General features: G+C 47.9%; 1 protein-coding gene across 1 annotated transcript in view; it reads right to left on the bottom strand.

Moving 5' to 3' along the window:
- Window positions 1-19,108, bottom strand: part of LOC126536903 (uncharacterized) — a 35,699-nt gene extending 16,591 nt beyond the window's left edge. Inside the window, exon 1 of the mRNA XM_050183950.3 lies at window positions 18,669-19,108. The gene's annotated coding sequence lies outside the window, so the exon portion shown is untranslated. The remainder of the gene's footprint in view (window positions 1-18,668) is intronic.
- Between the last annotated feature and the right edge of the window lie 314 nt (window positions 19,109-19,422).

Raw genomic sequence — 19,422 nt, 5'->3', positions numbered from 1 at the left:
TGGCTTCGTTTATTGCGCTTTATCTGGGCTTAAATTGGACTAAGCAATTCATACTTTTTGATAACGATGCTAATAACGACTCTGCAAAGACGCGTTATCGATGCTAACTGCAGTGGTTCCACTTGTCCATGCGTCCGTGTCGTAATGATCTCAACGTCACACTTCTGTGCTAAAGGTCCTCTGTTCGAATCCTGCCGTCGGACAATTGTAATGTCCGCTTAAGTATTTATAACCCAGTGCTTTCTTAATGATGATCACTTTACAATGTCACGAAGCCATTTTGAAGCCGTAAAGACGAAGTTAAGGCGAATCCCTCTCGTAATTATTGCATGAAACTCCGTGGGCATTCCCCCAGGCATACCCCGTTCAGCATTATGGACAGCACGAACTCGAAGAAACGCCATCTACTACTAAAGAACTGAGCCACAGGCAGTTCTGTGGTCCGCTTGCAGTGTGAACATCTTCAAGAACCCGATGAAAGCGTGTTTAATCCGCGTGTCTGGCTGAAATTAGGCTCGTCGCAATCAACAATCGTTTGTTGGGCTGGGACAACCTTCAATAGGCAGGTTAGCACTGCCCGTAGATGCAGCTTTGAAGCGACCGGCACGGGTCGGGTCGGGTTGATTTGAGTCAGGTCGGTGGTTCAGAACGACGAACAGAGGAGCAAATGCCCCCTGACCTAGCATTCCTTGTTTTTGACCGATCACGGGGATTTCGGCCCGCCAGAATCATTTTTGCATCACACGCTCTCTGTATGGGGGCCGTCTCAACCAGACTTCTGACTCGATCCGCTTGCATCGGATTTATGTAAACCAACCTATTGATACTAGTTCAACGTGTGCTCAACATGTTAAACGCACTGCGCAAGCAGGTGGTACTAGTTTTTAGTTACGCCAAACTTCTTGATTCGAATGTTGCAGCGACATGACCGGCACGCGATAGACATGCTGTGTTTCGTTACTGGAAGCTTTCAACTTCAGTAGCTTCGATTCAAACCAACGCAGACTATTTCGATGCCCTGAGATTAACCCTCTCGCGCGTCGCGTTCGACCACTGTAGATTTTCTAGTATCTAAACCATCATCTGATCCTCTGCAGCTCTATCAAATAATATCCGTTACTGTCTGTGTCGCTTTAATTATCCACCACTTATCTCTTATAATCGCCTCATATCGCGCCCAGATCTGTTTCTTTTTTTTTTTTTTTTGCAGTCTCATCTACGTACAGTGCCGTGCTTTATTTGTCTGACCAACATCCATTTGAATCTTCATTTGCACATAGCCATCGTCAATTTATATGCTCGCAATTCTATTAATGTAAAATATAATTGACGTGTAATAAAAATTCAGGTCCACCAGCAAGCACTGTATGTATTGACCGATTGAGTTATTGATTGACATCTGTCTTTTACTTACGCCGCACATTTTCTGCGCACAAGAGAAGGAACAAAATTTGCACATGGAGATGCCATGCCGCCTGGGTGACCTTAAGGTGCAGCGCACCCTCTCGGACATGGCGCAACAATCCCACACACAAAACCTTAGAAGTCTCGAACTGGTATACTTTGTAAGAGAACACAAGCAAATCCAAATGTGACGACCTAACTTAAGAAACCTGCCTTATTAGCCACGCCTTCCCTGAATGCTAAACTTTTTGGCGCTTAATAAATGCCCGTTAATCGGGCTGTTTCTTCTGCCTGTTGCTCGGTCCTCCTCACGACGTTATTTTCTTAGCGCTGGAGAGCTAAGTATGCGTATACTGCCCAAAGCTGGAAGGCGCCCTAGGCTGTTTTGATTTAATCAAACAGAAGGCTTGTTTCTTTACAGCTTTAATTTCCTCCTTACTCTCAGCAGGAGTCTGACGAAGGCACCGTGGCAGCAACCGCAGACGTCGTTCTAAGAACTCGCCCTTTGTTCCTTTACTGACTTTGCATCAGGGGTGGCGCGGCTGGTTGCTGAACAGCGACTGTCCTCTTGGAGGGAGGAAAAGGTGACGGTGAGGAAACAAAAGCCATGCATCCTTTCTGCCTTCAATCCCAAGAGAACAGAAACTCGCTCTCTCTCAATGCTCGGCGAACGCTGATATACTCTTCGTTCCAACATGTGATTTCTTTGTCACTGAGACTACTCGTCATTGCAGAGGGGAACCCGGCGCCATAAGTGCAGTTGTCTCGGTGTAGTAAAGTAAGTCGGTAAGTAGGGTAAATCAAGGTAAGTTGACTTAGATTAAGTTGACACGAGCAGTTTGAGTCAGAAGTGGCTCGTAGACAACCGGAACCGAACGCATCTGTGTGAGCATTCCTGGCTAGATAACATTTCTTCGCGAGCCTGCGCCGTTTCGAGAAAAACCACAGCGCAGCAACACGGCGTCTTCGTTGTTCGCCCCAAAGTGCCGGTGCCACTCATTAGCGTGCACATGTCACCCTGTCCATTTCTATAGTTTTCTTCCCATCTTTTTTTTTAATAACTGATCCGGATACGGGGAACCTACGAATAAAACAATAATATTCCCCTGTTGCTTTCCTAATTTCAGGCTTGGTACGGACAGAGAAACTTTTATCAATGGTCGCTGCAGACGTTCATGGATCCTTGCATGCTGCTCCACATGATACAGATGATGGGTGAAATCACACATACACACGGACATTGAATACACGCACTCAAAGTAACCAAGTACGTACATAGTCTTAGTCAGTAAATGGGTCTCGTCAAAGCCAAGTCTTCCCGGAGGAAGAATCGGTTGAAGCACACTGGCTGAGCGCATAGCGCTACCAGCATTCTTTTTCCAAGTTCCAAGCCCGTCACGAAGACCAGAGTACGACTCCCTGCCCCTTCCTCGCAAAATGCGTTGTTTCTGAATGGCAGCCCGTTAACACCAACTTCTATAGAAGCTCACATGTGAGCCTTGAGCGTCCCATAACCCCAACCCGTACCGTGCAGTGGATCTCGCGCGTATACACAATATCTCGGCAGTCGCCACGGTGAAGTGACGATAAGCCGCGTGCCATTTCTGTTTAAGTCTCGCGAGATTTGTGCCGCTTGCGAGGAGTCCTATCTTTCCGCATCGCAGGTGAGCCGGCTGGCCATACCGCGTTGAATGGCCCATAGGAGGCGACTGCAAACAGCACGACAAGTGTGGCACCAGAGTTCATCTCGCGATCTGTGCTTTCCTGTTTCAGTTTGCTTCATCGCGTTGTGCTTGCTTGTTCTTCCAGCATGCAAGGAACCGTAGTTTGTAACGATTCTTTTCTTTTAATTCTTCTCGCCATTTTCATTGGCCCGCGCGTCCTCACTAGCCCGAGATCAGCCACTCGGCAGTATACCCATGGCAACGAATAAACACATTTACGCAAGAAATCCTCACGCTAGACGGCTCTAGGCAGCAGGTGCGAGTCCCGCGGCCGCGGCGGCCTCGTTTCGAAGGAGGCGGAATGCAGAAACTGTACGCTTGCTATACTTTGGGTGCACGTTAGAAATGTATAGGTGGTCAAAATTAATCCGAAACTCTCAAATACTGCCTTTCTCAGAGCCCTAGCGGTGCTTTTAGACGCTGGAAGATCTTTAATATTCAACATTTAGCAGTGCATCAAATTTATAAGCACCCGTAAATAAATTAAGACGTCGTGTATCGTAAAATATGGTTAGCGGTGTGTGCAGTTAAGTTCAATGCAGACGAGGCAGTAATATGCCCACTTGTAACCTAGCCTTTCCCCTGCAGTTCTGGGCGTCTCAGTTTCGCACATTAATGGGCCTAAAGCCTCGCAGGACCTTTTACCAGCATACTGGTAACCGTAAGTGAAAGCCGCCTTTCCACTGTCTGCTCCTTTGCAGCGAACGTTTTCTCCGATGAAAAACATTCGCTGCCAAGAGTGCAGCACTATCGCAGGTACGGATCGTGAAGAAAGCCCGTTAAGCGGTATGAATTTCGGGTATTCAGTTGTGTAAACGACTGTAGGCCATATAACGTTTCGTGCTGGCATATGTACTCGTAACCCAGCACCACCCTCCCCATGAAAGAACGAATCGTTATAGAACTATAGCCAAAAAGAAAAAGAAAGACATTCATCAGTGAAAGTGAAACTCTTTGGAAGCTCGCAGGGCCGCAGACGCGTGTGTCGAAAAAGGAGAAAAGGGCAAGACTAAAAAGATGTCTGCTTTCATTTTTTTCGTTTTTGTTTTCTCCTTCTTTCTCTTTCTCTATTAGTTCATTCCTTCGTTCTGCGTGACGACCCGGCGTTGTAGCTAAACTCTACGGTTTGATGCGGTAGTGATTGCGGTAGTTTCAACACCTGAAACTATTTAAACGTGCACATAAGTCTTACGTACACATTGCGCCCATCGAAACGCGGCAGCCGCCGCCGCCGCCGCCGGAAATCGGACCCGCGAACTTGTGTACAGCAGCAGAGTTAAAAAATTCCGTTCGAGACTGTCATACAATAATTTTACGCTAATTCAATTAATTTCGGCACAAATTTGACAGAATACCACAGCAACACGTGAGGATGGCTAAGGAATTCAACGATTGTTTATGTGCTGTAGAAAGTGCGCCAGGCAGTGCATAGAGCACATGGTGAAGTAGGAGTCGCATTAGCAATATGCGGGTGCTGTGTAAACGTAAAAGGAACGGCAAAGTTATGATCTTTCTGACAACACTGCGGGCCACGTTGCCTGAATAAGGGAATAAATAAATAAATAAATAAATAAATAAATAAATAAATAAATATAACGACAAGTCGCATAAGTTAAGCACTCCGACGCTTTGTGAGTTGACAAAAAAAAAGGGGAGGGGGGGGGGGGGGGGCTAGTTACGTGTTCATATAAAATACACCGTCATTTAAGCGTCATCTACAGCATATTTAAGGCACTCCTAGCGGTCTTATGGCTAAAAAGTTGCGTGGCATTCCGAACTCCGCTTTACGAAAGCCGGAGAACACGGTGATAAATGCTTTTCCGATAAGTAACTTTAGCTTGCTGTTATTTCTCGCCCGTGCAACTAATGCGATGTGCAAATAGCGGCAGTATTTCCTATAAAGAGCACCCGATCGTCATGCGGGCAATCTTTGATCCGTTTCCGTGAAGCATAAGCGCAAAGGGCGGCAGCACCTTCGAGAGAGAATCAATCTAAATGCACCGCAACGCGGTCATAATGTGGCGCTTATGGAAATTTACGCCAACGGCCCGGCTCGCGTAAGAATAGGTGCTTTTAGGGTAAGCGCTATTTTTTTTTTTTTTTCGTTTCGCATCAACGTTTCGACACTGCAGATCTTCTTGTGTATATAGGCAGTTTTATCGCTCCTTAATGACCCCGTTTTGGCAACGAGGAACCAAGCAAAAAAAAAAACATAAAATTACTGCAGTCGTAGCCTCCTGCGTCGCGCCTTCGTGCTACCTACCATATGATTCAATGCGAGCTTGTAACGCATATGTGCCCGCCGCAAAGGCAATTAGCCGAAACCCGTGCGCGCTCCAGCCTTCCTTCTAAACTTAGCATTAAGCGGCCTTTGAAGGAGACCGCTGGTCAAAGGCGAACAGCTCACCACGTTTACAAGCGTTGGCCACGGCGCCGCCGAAGACCACGGCAAGGTAAGTAGAGCGCCGTATCTTTCTTCGCCTCGTTCGTGTAGCGCAACTGGGTAATCGGCTACAAACAAAAAATGTGCCACGACTGATAAAAAGACAGATGGGTTCAACACGTCCGACCCGGAGATGGTGCAGAGTTCAACAATGTTTCTTTGTTGTTGCTTAGCTGCCATAAAGAGGACAAATCTTTTCTTTCTTTTTTTTTTTATGGCACCGGAAGTTTCAATAAGCTCTACGTTTGCGAACGCTGATCTCACAGTCCAAACTACTTCGTATACGTTCTGAAGCCACTGCCAAGACTGACAGCAGCTGACGTTCGGGTCAGGCGGCGAGACTGGTAATGTGTCTTCAGCGTTTAAAACCTCTACTTGGTGCGGACGGCTCTCTCTCTTTCCCTTCGCTCGCTCTTTATCAATGTATCTGTCTGCCTCCTCTATCTGCTTCTCTATCTCTTTCTCTCGTTCTCCAGAGCTCTCGAACACCAGATTTGGAGTAATGCTAGGCCATAAACTGGCTTACATTTCCTGCCCTCGTCAGGGCAGGTTAAACCAATATGTACGACCTTTGCCGATTATAGGACGTATAGTACGGCCGTTAGGCGGCCGCAAAGCACTGGTTGTGTGTGAGATGTCGTTTTGCGAGGAGGGTTCTGAATCGCAGAACTTATTTTCCTGAATGTTCCGTCGTCGATTGGCCATCGTCCACGTGGACCTTTCGTCATCATGTCGATCGCAGTCACGAGCAACTCGAACCCGAACGCTCTGAGAAGAAAAAAAAAAACGCTCTTACGCGAAGAAAGCGAAATTTTGTGAACAAGGGCTCGGAATATCTCTGGAACGCCGCGAAAGCCCATGGACGGATTACGATGTCGTGGAGCTCAGAATTTATCAACGTCTTGCCGCTTCCTCCAGTCTCCTTTTGCTGTTCCAGCTACTCCGCTGGCCAGCAGAGAGATTCTGCTGCACTAACCATGCCTCAGCAATGAAGCCACGCTGTTGTATAAAATCTGGACAGGATCAGCATTCACCTCAGCGTGGCCTTCGCGCCTGTTCTTCCCCTTGCACAGACTGCACCGAAGTGGTCGACGTGGAGCGCTATGCCTAACGGTGCCGGCGCTTCATTGCGAACAAAAAGTGATTATCTGACCTATTGGAGAGAAGCACATTTTCTCGTGCGTATCTTGGACATCTAGTGCTTAAGTAAGGACTGCGCACATTGCAAAAAGGGGTTGTCGCATCTTCTAACCAGTTAACAAGACTGTGAACTCATGGACGACTGATAGCGGACATTCTGTTATGGACAGCGGCGCTCAGGAGGATCAGCTGTCGGCACCGATTGCCAGGTTAGCACCGCCTGCGGCAACAACACGACCGTGCACCACTACCAGCTGTGGCAGCAGCTGCAAGGTTTCGGGCGCTGCACTCAGAACGAACAGTTCGTGAAAATGGCAGTGAGCTAGCCCTGGCCTTCATAAAAGTTCATTCATAGGGTATAGAAAGAATCGCAGACGTTCTGTGACGTATTGAGAATGTCTGTGGACGTATGGCCTTGCATCCTTTGTTGACTAACGTGTATAGACTTTGTATGAGGTTAACTGTCCCAAAGTGACTCACTATGAAAAAATCTGTACACTTTCCGCAAGATGTTTCGAAGTGTATGAACCACGGACTGTGGTTAGACCAAAGGAAATTGCCTTGTTAACGACTTTTGTCTCTAGGAAGTATATAGGCTTTGTATAGTCAGGAGAACGTGCCTATAATAGGTAAAATCAGTTTATTTGAAGTCTGTTGGTAGTCCATAAAGTATTCATGTTCTATAACGACCAACGACGAGTAATACGAGAGAGACCATGCTTAAAAACGGTTCTTCTGAGCGCAGTCTTGTGGATACTGAATGTTATACTTCTGTCCTCCAGGTAAATCCGCAAGTAGTTGAAATAAACTTGTGTTTAAAACATGCAGCAAGGTTATACGTAATCCCGACACATTTTTCTCTCCTCAGACAAAGGGCACGAATCCAAAGGGGCCTCAGGATAAATCACCCGTATTATTCACCGCGTAGGCGGAGACAATCAATGAGTGTTAGGACGAGGTAATCGGACTTCGACGCCGCTGAGCTCAAGGTGCAGTCTTTCACGCATAGCCAGAGGGCACGCCAGACGAATCCCCGCAGTGACAATTCATGACACATTCCTTGAGAACAAATGCACGACGCCTGCCTGCTAGATAAGGCGCATAACTGGGTCATGGTGCAAACACACTCGTTAGAGCTATTTCATTCATGTCCCAAATACAAAGCGAACGGACGTTAAAGCATATATATTCACTGGACTCGCTCGTTGCTCCATTTCTGTTGTGTCTCCGGTTGCGCGCTGCATTTGGCAGCAGGGATGTCATCACAAAGATAGCGTTATCTATGAATGAGCCGTCACCGTCAGCGCAATCTTTTTCTTCGCACGGTCTGGCATCCCTTGAATGAGAGAAACTGGCTGTTAGCCTTATTGATACGATATGTTCAATCGTCGTTAGCCGCACCGAGCGTTCCGAGAAACTGCCAACCTTCTGACTTCGTTGAGCAATATAAATGTGCGTAATAAAACGGCGCGAGTGATAACGCAACACTCTTGTACCACTATCTCGACACAAAGGTGTTAGTTCTTTTCCGATACTCCTTCGTCCTAACACGATAATTCCTGACCTTTCGGAGCTATAGGAAAGATCGATTGCTCAGGCGTTGCATCGAGGGGTCCTGCGTCAAGCGAGCCTCTTTTTCTGCGCTGACGTTATGGCCATTCATGAACCTTGTATACGCTACCCGGCACGCTTGCCGCTTGACGTCTTCTGAAATCTGCAGCAAGTGTAGATTGTACGGATGTCCGGTAAATGACACGCAGTGGGCGTGGACACGTCCAATAAAAAGGAGGTCCTGGAAGCTTTTCTTTCCCTCTTTTTTTTTCTCTATCAGCACTTCCGCGCGGAAAGAAGCGAAAGAGTGGCTAATTCGAGAGCTTCGAAACTCGAGAAACTCCAAGCCCGTGCTGAATCAATTTAAGTGAATAACATCAATTACATGCTGCTCCGTGAACTCACTTAACATTCGTTAGGCGTGAAGGTGCTTAGGGTGTGGTACACCCCCCCCCCCCCCCCCCCCCCCGGTGAAGTAGTACCTTCCTTGTTGGCTTACAACCATATTCTAAAGGATTTTGCGCAAGACAAAAAATTTCCAACTTAAGCGAGTCCTCCGGCACTGAACTCATTCATTGCGACCTCAGCGGAATCTGACATCACCAGCTGCTAAAAAATATTGTTATTATTATTATTATTATTATTATTATTATTATTAGTAGTAGTAGTAGTAGTAGTAGTAGTAGTAGTAGTAGTAGTAGTAGTAGTAGTAGTAGTAGCAGTACGATCCCTTTAAGAATGACACAAACTCACCGTGCGGGATAGGCCACGAACCTGGCGGTATCATGATAACAAAAAAAAACATATGTAAACGAAATTATGAAAGAACCTGATCATAAATCAAACGAAATAGTGTCTAAGAGAATAGTCAGCTCCGCATAAACATGAACAAATCCTTTTCGATCAACACCACGTTATCTTTGTCTGCTTGTATTGTGCCACATCTGCACAGGTGCCACCACGCTCACAGTCAGCGCGGTGCACAGAACCCTGCACAAATAGCCAAGGGTTCAAATTGCGTCATTGCGCCTCCTTTTATCGCTTCCCTGTCATTGCCACTCTTTCAGGTGCAAGAACAAAATGCTTGTCTTTTTCTATGTTGCGAGGTTTGCGCTTCATGCTTCCTAAGTTCTCTTCAACCAAACGATGCGTGATGTGCTGACTAGTCCTTGAGCAGTTCTCGCATAGAAGGTCACATTCGATTCAATAAATATCATTCAATAAAATGGTGATACCTCAGTATAAGCGTGACAGATCAGTAATATTAGCGCGTAAGGCTCCCACATGCCTTTTGCCGTAGGGTTGATCCACAATGTTATAGTGTTGAGCAAATTCTTTTTCTCTTTGCCATCTGGTATAAGGGTGAAGCTAAGCATAACAAAGACGACCCAATTATTAATAACGGCTCCATATGATGATTTCATGAGGATATGCTAAGCACTATCGCCTTACGCACTCGCTTCTCTATGAAGAAACGTGCCTCTCCGTTGTTGCATCAGCCCGCTTTCCTTGCTGCGAAAACTCATAGCCCGCCAACTTCTCATTTCACTTTATCGTTTCCCGTTTCTAGCCACTCCACTGGCGCGTTCCCCACATTGCCCGCATACCGTAAGTGGCAGCCGCATTTGGCTGATGCCATTCCTCGATCAGGTTGCGTGCCTCTCGATCATTTATCGCAGCTCTCTCGTCTTGATTTCCTTGTTTTCTCCCGCTGTCCACATTTGACTCATGTCCGAACGACTGGTTCTCGGCGCAAAAGCTGTCGGCAGCCTCAAAAACATCGAAGAACCTCAAAAGTGTGGCCCTAAAAGCTCGATACGGGCGTCGCGAGATTGTCTCGTTTCGACAAACAATGGACACTCCTCGTCCTTCCGCGACACAGAGGCGCTGCACGCGCATCTACGGTACGCCCATTGAGGACTTGGGTGGAAGCATGCGTACACGTGTGGGAAATAGCAAGGCATATGCTCTCAGAGGGGGTTTTTCACCCTTGACTCGCCATTATCGTCCTCTGTTCGCACTTTCTCCAACTCCGAGGCCCTGACGAAAGCGACGATATTACACCGCACGTGTCTATACGTTCTACCGCAGTATTGAAGGACTGTGGCTGCGCGTTTGCTTCGACGTCGTCCAATATCAGCTTGAAGCCGAAAGCAATGCCAGCCGTGTGCTCAGAACCGTTCCGTGAGTTTCATACGAAACACTCGACACATCGGCTCCTCTGCTACCAGCGTTGGCTAGATACCGTTGACTGCTGGTGTAGATCGGGAAAGGTCACTGGTGGCCTCACCGTCGGTTTTCATGTTCGGCATAATCGACGTCAGTACAGCGACACATCGGCGCTATACCTTTGAGTCAAGGCCACAACAGGCGAGAGTTTGATGTTCTGAAACTGCTGCCTGCTAGCGCCAACGTACCTGCGCTTTAATCGGAAATGGCGTGGGTACGCTACTACATAGCACCTGCTTTCCGTCGCGGAGGATAAGACATATCGTGTAGAGAGTCGTCGTGCGTTGATCATTAGGAACTTTTATTATCCCTATCATTCTACATACTGCGTCACCTACCTTCCCCACCCGCCTCATTCTGCTCAGTGACTGCCACCCGCCACATGCTCAGTGACTACATGCTCCCAACAAGCTAAAGGCCGTTACAGCTTTCCTGTACACTAAAGCCCCTCGCTCACGTTACCCAGTTTTTCACCGCGTGATCTCAGAGGAGCACCAAATTTTCGTTATTCAGCTTGTCGCGGCACACTTAATGCTCTCGCTTTCCACGTGCATTCCTATTTCCAACGCACGATAAGTTCAGGCTGCCGCCTGGGAAGTAGGATGCTTCCACCCTCGGCATTTGGACCCCACTTAGGACCCCACGCTACCCTGTTTCCATTCTCGGTTGCTCACGTTGCGTTCGCAGAGTGAGATATATCGGCGAGCCTCTGTAAGATATATCGGCGAGCCTCTCTGTTTGCGGTCTGTCCATACGTTCGTAAACCTCTCTGGTTGTCATGCCATATTGCAGTGAGATAACCTTTGTGAACTGCCAAGTCCTATTACATGGCCGTATATTTTGACATCAGCGACTGGCATGTCACATTGTTACGAGACGTGATATCATTCAGTAGCGCGCATATATAGCATTTAGTCAAGGCTGAGGCTGACCTTGAGAGGATCTTGCAATGTCTCACAGATACGGTGTACTATAAGATTTGATGCTGGACGGACAAAATTCGCAGAACCGCAATCGAGCATACGACATTCAGGCCGAAGGCAAACCACGCAACGTTCCCATCTCAAAACATTATTTAGATCCTGATGTTTTACGTGTTAAAGCCACAATCTTATTATGAGGCACGGCGTAGAAAAATAAACCGGATTAATTTTGACTACCTGGCGTTCTTTAACGTGCACCTAAATCAAATTACGCGAGGGGTTTTGCATTTCGTCCCCACCGAAATGCCGCAGCTGCCGCCTGGATCGAGCCCACGACCTACGTTCCCGGCCGTATGATCAACAAGTTTGGCGTCCCTTATGATAGCTCTTGCACAGGTGCCGAGTAAAGGTGTAGACTTCCTTTCGACAGTAGAAGAAAGTCCTTCTGTTTTGATATCGTCGTGCAAGCAAGTAATAATGTTGCTGAAGTATGAGCTCCAAACAAGCTAGACAAATGAGCAGAAGAATATAAGCTTGACTCAGCACTTCAAGCTAAACAGGCATCACAACAGCAACACCACTTTACGGTTTAGCGTAGATCTCGGCAAAGAAACAGATGAACACGGCCATGCATACTACTTTTCAGCGGATGATATCTTTCTAGAGCGAAACTTCGCAATCCTCTTGATATTTCGCTCTTCACCGGTCATTATTTTCTCTCATATCGTGGTATGAGGTAGTTGACGGAGCATTTCCTTTCTTATGCTCCGGGTGGCACCACGGTATACGACCGCAATAGCACTGTCTGCGCAGTTTACGAGCACATATTGCCGGCTATCGGCGAGAGCTTGGCGGCAAGGGGCCGCGCTCCTCGGCGAGGACTTTCGGAAGCGAACCAGCGCTCATGATCGGGCCTTTTGCAAGCGCGCGGCCAAACAGCGACTGCAGCCCTGTGTTGGGTTAGACGCACTCGGTGCTCAGTGCTTAAGCGAGACAAAATACCTTCCGTACGCGGAGTCAAGCGAGACAGAGGTTCACAGGCAGATGGAGACGGAGTCATCTATAGTGGTGGAAGAATTAAGTGATATTAAGCTTGAGCCAAGATTTCCACGAAGGGACTTGCTCTCCTGCGCACGGGGTTGCCACATACATATCTTACAACTTGTCGCACCTGGTGCGCAGCAGGCCCGTTCTAATTCCTCGAACACTGCAGAGCTGTTAGCGCTTCTATTTCAACCACTGCTCTAGGGAAAAAAAATTTAGAGGGCGAGCCTGGTTGAGATTCCGCGTGAAACGCTCATAGATGAAAAGAACCTCTATTCGAAGCTCCAAGCCAGCAGTGACAAAACTTGTAAGTTGTAGGCTGCCGTCCGAAATAGGAGGTGTTCTTTGAGGTCCCAATCTGCAATGCGCGAGGTGACATCACGACTTCTTGGATGATTTCGGCTTCCCCGTCCAGTGGTGAATCTCTTCAGTTCGTTAAATGACTCAGGTTGAAGCCCGTGACCAGTTGTTGTTGTTGTTTTTCCGGGAATTATCTTTACAGAAAGTTTTAAAAAAAAGCCTTTGACCAATGTGTACGTATGTTTTGTATCATAACGCTTCATCTCTACTGTCTCCCTCTGTTCATGCTTAATATTCTTTTTTCGACTTACCTTTTACCTAAGAGAAGTACAGGAAGTCATATAGACGGATTGATGGGGTTTCGCGTCCCAGCAAAACAAAGGGGCTAATGTGATTGATATGTAAGGTGTGACGCCACAAACAAACACCAGGGCTATGAAAGACGCCGTAATTTGGTGAATCCTGGGAATCCAACCCCGAACCTCGTGCTTCTCAGCAATACATCTAGCCACTGAGTCACAAATGTGGTAACAGCAAACCAGCTAGGGCTTAAAGGTGATATGCCACGCTCCTGCATTTCACTCTCAAGAGAGAGATGAAGAGGAAAGGCAGGGAGGTTAACCAGATATCTGTCTCCGGTTTGCTTCCCTACACTGCGGATGGGAGATAGGGGATAGAAAGAGGACAGAGAGGAAAGCGTTAAAAAACACGCGCACACAGAGACACACATACAGAAGGCGTTCCAGTTGGAGACGTTCACAAAAACCGGTAGATCGCAAAAAGGGCATAGCGCTTGCACGGCCTTCTTCTGTGACGTTAGGTCTTTTCGATAGTGTAGAATTTTTTTTTTTCGGTAGTGGTTGGCCGTTCAGCTGGTCAAGTTCGGGGCGAAGGCATTCCCTCTGTGAACTGTACTGCGAGCAGGCGCACAAAATATGGCCAATCGATTCTTCATGGCCGCAGTGGCCACATGTTGCGGTGTCGGTCATCCCTATGCGGAAGGCATAGGCTTTGGTAAACGCAACGCCCAACCACAGTCGATACAAAAGCGTGGCGTGTCCACGGCGAAGCTTTGATGGGGCTCGAAGACTTAATGTGGGATCAAAGGAATAGAGTAGAGAATTTCTTAAATGTGGCTGATTCCATTACGATGTGGTGCACTGCCGAGGAAGCAGGCGGAGCTTCCGTGCTGCGTCAGTTCTGGAAAGTGGAATTGGTACGTGGTGGTCCTCAGTATGGGCTGAACAGGCAGCTTGATCGGCCTGTTCATTGCCGATAATCCCGCAGTGACTTGGCAGTCATTGGAAATTTATTTTATGGCCTGCATCACTTATATGGTGTAACGTCTCTGTAATCTGAAATATTAGCTGTTCGTGCGCAAGAAACACACGCTCTCTTCAAGGTAGAGCAAATGACTGCAGCAAGTGCTCCAGACCAAAAAACCGCCTGCAACTTTTAACGCCTGCGCCCCCATCATCAGTCTTGTCGGATTAGGCGCGAGGTCATAGCGCTGACGTTGCAAGTATCCGAACAAAACCCCGCGTTCTCGTAATTAACGTGATTACGCGTCATCGCGGTTCCAAACACGTACTCTGACGTCATAGTTCAGGCAAGCTGTAGCGATAATCAGGTAGTGTCTGCCTCTGCTCTCTCTTTATAGGAAGGGTTAAAGATTAATCACGTATAGTACGTGTGCTATGAAGATACGCCAAGCGTGTGTGGCCACATAGTTCAGGACATTGCCGAGTTTTGGTCTGGTATGAATCATTAGCTGTATGGAGCGGCGGAGATATAGTGTGGGCTTTATCGAATTTTACAACCAATAGGAAATGAAACTGGACGAAACAAAGGAAGCAGCTGTGAGAGCGCTGATAAGTAGGTTCAGGTGTTCTCAAAAGAACTTAGTTCATTCACCCACGTTTTCTAGTATTACAAGTTGTGAACCCAATATGTTACTGAGATAGATCAATTGTAGTTCCTATAGGCAAGCGTATTTTCTGGTAATTTTTAGCAGCGGAACATGAACACCTTGTATTTGCTCCAAGTGCGCTCTCCCGTTCTACTGCCGGGTGATATCTAGAACGCCGTGAGCGCTGGCACGCACATTTTTTTTTTTTTTTTCTAGAAGTTCTATCCAGGAATTCGTCATCATCTCTATCTGTCACGAGATTCCACCTCCTTTCGCTCAGCATTTCAAGTGCACGATAGCCTCCACGTCATGCAATTTGTTATTTCGCTACGATCGAATGCCACAGGCGATAGTCTGTTATAGATGCTTTCGAATGTTATGGACGGCTTCCTGCTGCCCCGGCAAAGTTCTTGGGCGCGATCGGAGATCGTTATTCGAAACGCGCGTTCAGTTGCGCCTAACGCGACTGGCCTAGGTCGCGCCGACGTCGTCAGCCGCGCAGGGCTGCCACGCTTTCGGTGACGTCAAAATGATGACACTCTCCTGTCAATCATTCTGAAACCGAGCACGTCGTCTGCTAAAAGCAGAACGCGACTAGAAGTGTTCTGTTCGCATGGCACGTGTGGTGGATTGGATTGAATCCAAGCGGCGGCTGCGGCTACAAAATGGCACGTTCGGATCCAATCCATAGCCTTATTCGAGAATATGGCGCTTGCAACGGGAGCTTCGGTTAGTGTGTTGACGTTGCTCGAGGAGGAAGCTGAGCGGTTGGAGGTGCGAAATGCATTTGAAAAGATGGCAGAAAGTGAATTCTGGCGTCGCTTTCGCTTCCCAAAACGAACAGGGCGTTGATCGGCGCCTTCTGACGCGCAGAGATCGGGGGCCTATAGCCAGACATTGCGGCGCAATGACACGATGCTGTCGTTGCCCTTTGAAAAGCGCACCACTGCTCCAGTCGTTTTTTTTTTTTTTTCGCTCTGCGTGACACCACCTAAGGACCATGCCGAACAACCAATAGTAAAAAATTGCAGAAGCCATACGTATTACTATTTGCTATATAAAAACGTGTTTAAGCTTGAAAAGAAAGATATATTATTTCACATAAATATTTTATCCATTAGAAGGCGAGCAACATTTTGTTTTGCAGTATAGTGTACCCAAGCAGACGACCAACGAGGCACGTCAACTTAGGAGAGTTCACCGCTTGCCTATTGGCGGCTCTCTCCCTCCCGTTCTCAAAATTTTTGAGGACCGCCCACTTTGTGACATTGCAGTGACTGAACGCGTTCTGTTCCTAACAAAGATCTCCGATCACTCCCCCGGTGGCGTGCTTTGGCAGTTTACTTAGCTTTCGTGTTAAAGTTACTGTTCACACCGCTTTGCACGGGCGACTGTCTGATTGAATGAACAAAGACAATCATAGAGACAACGTCATCGGAGCTGGGACGATTCTGGAGACAATGTAATCAAACGTGGCGACTGTGTGAGACGATCCTGAAGGCAGTGCAGCGTCATAGAACTCGCATTCCTCATAGCATTAAGCAATGAAAAACTAACCAATAAGGGTCGCTAGAAGCATATCTCAGAAGAGCTACCGGTAAGCTATCGCTTGACTTTGACAATCAACCTCGAATGGTTTCTGCCTAATATTTAATGCGATTAAACTTTGCAGGATATTTGATTCACTTTCTGTTATATATATAAGCATGTCTCCAACTGTTTTCGCCAACATTTTCAATAAAAAAGAATAGCTCTAGAATTTCCCCAGTGATGGGCGTAATCGATCAGGCGTCATACATATTCAGACACGCGCCCCACACACACACTTTCCGGCAACACCGCTAGGGGCCGCAGCGTGGCCACAGGGAAGCGCGAGGTAGGAGCCCAGCTGCAGTAAACGCCTCATATGTGACGCGTTTCGGTGGTGGCAACACGGTATGTCGTTACAATGCTTCAATGTTAATCGCACTATCGTCGTCAGTTATCCATGAGATGGTTCCTGCCAGCATTGTCTTGCCCACCTGGATTTCATTACAGGAGACATGCCTTTCAAGGAGCCCGATTGTTATCTTGAGTGCATGTAAGCACCCTGAATCACAAGCGTGGTTTACGGGAAAGGTATCTTTACAAGTTTGTGATTCGCTGGAAAGCAATATGACTGGTGGAAATCAGTCACTCTATTTTGGCAACTGGCCTGACAGGCAATTCGTCTATTGCCTGACCAAGCCCCTGGTGAACGCGCAGGCTAAAGTTGATTTCAGCGCCACACATGCAAGTAACTTAATCATGCAATATAACTGCAGTGGTAATAAGTAATGAGAGCGCAGAGCGCATATCACACTTATTCATTTAGATTACACAGCAAGGCTCTTCTGAGAGCATTGCATTTGGGTGACACAATTCTACAGATCAAAAGTGTAGGAGCAGCCATCATCTATTCAAGCACTATATATTCCTCTGGCACTTCGAATATTTTTTCGTCCACATTGTTTTGCTTAGGTCCTGCTGGCTCGTACCTTTAGATTCGGTGGCTAATCTTTGGTGTTTTGCGCGCGTGAGAGTGAGTGAGTGAGTGAGTGAATAAACTTTTATTTGGTCCAGCAAAGCGCGATAAAACGCGCACCCGGCTAATCCCACGACGGGACTGACAGATCTAGTCTGCCGGCCCGATCGCGGGCGCGCTGGACGGCCAGGATTTGATCCTCAAAGACAGGACTTCGCAGGAGCGCGTCCCACTCTTCCTTGGTGAACGTCGGGCCCAGCGACCCGCACTCCCAGAGCATATGAGGCAACGTAGCTACCTCACCACAGGCCACGCAAGAACAATTTGGATAAATATCTGGATATATGCTATTAAGGGACGCCGGATTTGGGTACGAGTTCGTTTGCAGAAGTCTTAGTGTGACCGCCTGCGGCCTGCTTAGCTTAGAGTGAGGCGGGGGGAAAACCCTTCTCTCTAAGTAAGAGAATTTGTGAGAGCATCATTGTGATATCGCTCAACCGCGCGTGTCAATGCCCCACCCCTGCCGTCTCAGTTGCTCGCGCGACAGACGGATGTTTCACGCGGCGATACCTTGTTTGGTTGCACGAAGCAACAACTATCTTGTAGCAACAACTATGTGATCGCTACTTGAATTTTGCTGTATCAGCTCACGAGAGTTATTGATAGCTCTGTACCTCGATTTCGAGTGGTATTTCTGTTTGCTTTACTTTCAGGTAACAAGGACAATTATCGCAGATCCGCACGATGTTAAAGTGGTTTCATCACATTTCCTCATCTTTTGTTCCGGCTGTCTGGACTCGAAACAATGACAGGCAGATAGATACCTTTCCTTCTTTCGCAGTATATTTCTTGCTGTCCACATCCCTGTTTGCAGAGATATAATGCTTCCTATAATTGGCACATTAGTCTTCTTAATAACAAAGTATTCACACATTTATTCAGATATGCAAACGTCGGATGTAACACAATCATCCGGCCACTTGAAAATTTTGAATGCTGGGAAAAAGACAGCGCTTTCTTTTAGCGGAGAAAACGGCAATGAGAAATCAAATGGCCACATAATAAAGTATTAAGAAAAGTTAATATTTAGTCAGCAGAGTCCGCATTACTTGCAGTGTATGGCCACCACGTGCCATGTACAGAATGTCTAGGACACATGCACTACGCTGCCGCTCGTATAAAGAAAGCTTTATCGCCGAATGCCTTTGAATATTCTACACTGCAATTGGGTTCTCTAAACCGGTGGTATTTCAAGCGGCACATAGATGTCAAAGAGAGCCTGTGTGCAGGATGCGTTTTCGAAGCTGGCTCTGTCAAGCTACAGAGATAGCAACGCGACGCTGAATAAGTCTTCTCTGTTTTTGTCGACCAAACGCGCCACCCACGAAAAAGAAAAACTGGGCCTTGCTTTCTAAAGCCCACAGTTCGATACGGCCTCTATTGGGGCTCCGTGCAAACAGCGCCGAGAACCAAGTTACATGAGTTTGCGCCAACTCACCTTGGTACGTAGTGGCCGAATCAGGAGCCGATTTTTTTTTTTCGAGCCGAGGTCGGAGAGTGCCGGAGGCGATAATGCGGTTGGCGGGTCGCACAGGCTTGTTCCTACGGGAGAGGCCTACGAGAGGAGGGCTGGGTGGCAGGGACTGGTGGCACGCGGTTTCCAGATCAGCGAGAGAAGGCGGGCGGTGATGCCGCTGAAGCGGTGGTTCGAGCACGTGCGATAAAAGCGAAAGTCACACTTGCACTGGCGGCGCCGCGCGCTCGCGAAATTTGTCCGCCGATGTACGCTGTTCGCTTTTCTCTCCCTCTCCTTGGCGATCGCTTCCGCACGTGCGAGGAACGAGGTCTTGCCGCCGATACCGAAACGGGACCGAAGAAAAAAGCGTGTTAAGGGCAGTGCCTCCAAAACAATGTGTGCGCGCTGTTTGCGACCGGCGCGGTCTTTATGTGCCCACCGGCGGCGCAGGCGCGTCGCCCGCCGTGCTACTCGATTGGTCCAGCGCGACGACTCCCCTCGCACCCGAGCCAAACTGATGCCCTCCTCCCCCGAACGCGCACACCGGCGAACGCACCGATGAGGATGAGGAGGAGGAGGAGGAGGAGAGGAGGAAGAAGAGGAGAGGCGTGAGTGGCAGCCGGCGGGGGCTCAACAGGTGCAAGCCCGATGAGCACAAGAATGGGGAAAGGGCAGGCGGGCCACGAGTGTGCTCGTGGTGGGGGGAAACCCAACGGCAAAACGGCACGCCGTTCTT

The sequence above is a fragment of the Dermacentor andersoni genome, chromosome 4 (assembly GCF_023375885.2).
Source record: "Dermacentor andersoni chromosome 4, qqDerAnde1_hic_scaffold, whole genome shotgun sequence".
Classification (NCBI taxonomy): Eukaryota; Metazoa; Arthropoda; class Arachnida; order Ixodida; family Ixodidae; genus Dermacentor; species Dermacentor andersoni.
The sequence above is the reverse complement of the archived record's forward strand: the minus strand, read 5'-3'. Positions and strand labels throughout refer to the sequence as shown.